This window comes from Guillardia theta, assembly GCF_000315625.1.
Source record: "Guillardia theta CCMP2712 unplaced genomic scaffold GUITHscaffold_8, whole genome shotgun sequence".
NCBI lineage: Eukaryota > Cryptophyceae > Pyrenomonadales > Geminigeraceae > Guillardia > Guillardia theta.
This window is the reverse complement of record NW_005434666.1, coordinates 968,382-969,363: the sequence shown is the minus strand read 5'-3', so window position 1 is coordinate 969,363 and position 982 is coordinate 968,382. Positions and strand designations below refer to the sequence as shown.

Genomic DNA, 982 nt, shown 5'->3' with positions numbered 1-982 from the left:
ACCATTAAAAAAAAAAAAAAAAAAAAAAAAAAAAAAAAAAAAAACATCAAAAACCTCCTCCTCCTCCTCCTCCTCCTCCTCCTCCTCCTCCTCCTCCTCCTCCTCCTCATCATCATCATCATCATCATCATCATCATCATCATCATCGCCATCATCATCACTACAACCATTGTTCATGGTACCTGCAACTAGATGAGAAGGAGATGGCAACTCCCAGACTGACTGGTTGGTAGCCTGCAAGACAGACGTCACCAAACAGCTCAGCATCAATGGAAGCCTTGCCTGACAAACGTAGAAGGGAATCCCACAGGGGGCGATCCCTCCGAAGACGTAACCAGGAGCTGCGATGTCCCCCGGCTGCATGTCTATCTCTGCTCAGACCAACAGCTTGTCAGGGTTTTCTCCTCCTCTGCATCCTCAGAAACTCGGATAAATCTTCATCTACCTCCCATTTCTCAATTATTCTCAACCTTATCCTCCTAAAATGTTTGTCCATCCCCTTCTTCTCCCCTCCCCTTCCTCCCCTCCTCCTCCTCTTTCTTCCCTCACTCTTCCCCTCACTCTGAACCACCATGGACTTACGCTTCACGTCGATACGCACGGCTCTCCTGCGGGTATCGGAGGCAGAAGAGGAAGCAGGAGGTTCACTGTCAGGCAGTCACGCAACAGCTTCTCGAGCATCGCCGTCATCACCGAGTGATTGACCTGTTCACTTGCTCTGCTTCGTCTATCCGTCATTCCCAAATACAAACATCCGCATCAAACTCACCCTGCTGATTCTGCTGCGGCGGCTGCGGCTGCGGCACTTGCTCTTCCTGGTACGCTGGAGGAGGGCGCGAGTTGTTGGCCCTGTCTTGCTCGACTCGCTCGCGTCTTGCTGTCGCTTCGCTCTGCCACTTGTTCACTCCTCTTGAGACCCTCCGACGTGCCTCACCCTCCACTCGTGTGGATCATGTGTCCGGTTCACAGCGCTCCCTCCTCC

General features: G+C 52.1%; 1 protein-coding gene across 1 annotated transcript in view; it reads right to left on the bottom strand.

Annotated features, from left to right (window-relative positions):
• Window positions 1–371, bottom strand: part of GUITHDRAFT_84671 (hypothetical protein) — a 2,454-nt gene extending 2,083 nt beyond the window's left edge. The window contains exons 1-2 of the mRNA XM_005839628.1: window positions 283–371; window positions 183–234 (exon numbers count right to left, since the gene is read on the bottom strand). The gene's annotated coding sequence lies outside the window, so the exon portion shown is untranslated. The remainder of the gene's footprint in view (window positions 1–182; window positions 235–282) is intronic.
• Between the last annotated feature and the right edge of the window lie 611 nt (window positions 372–982).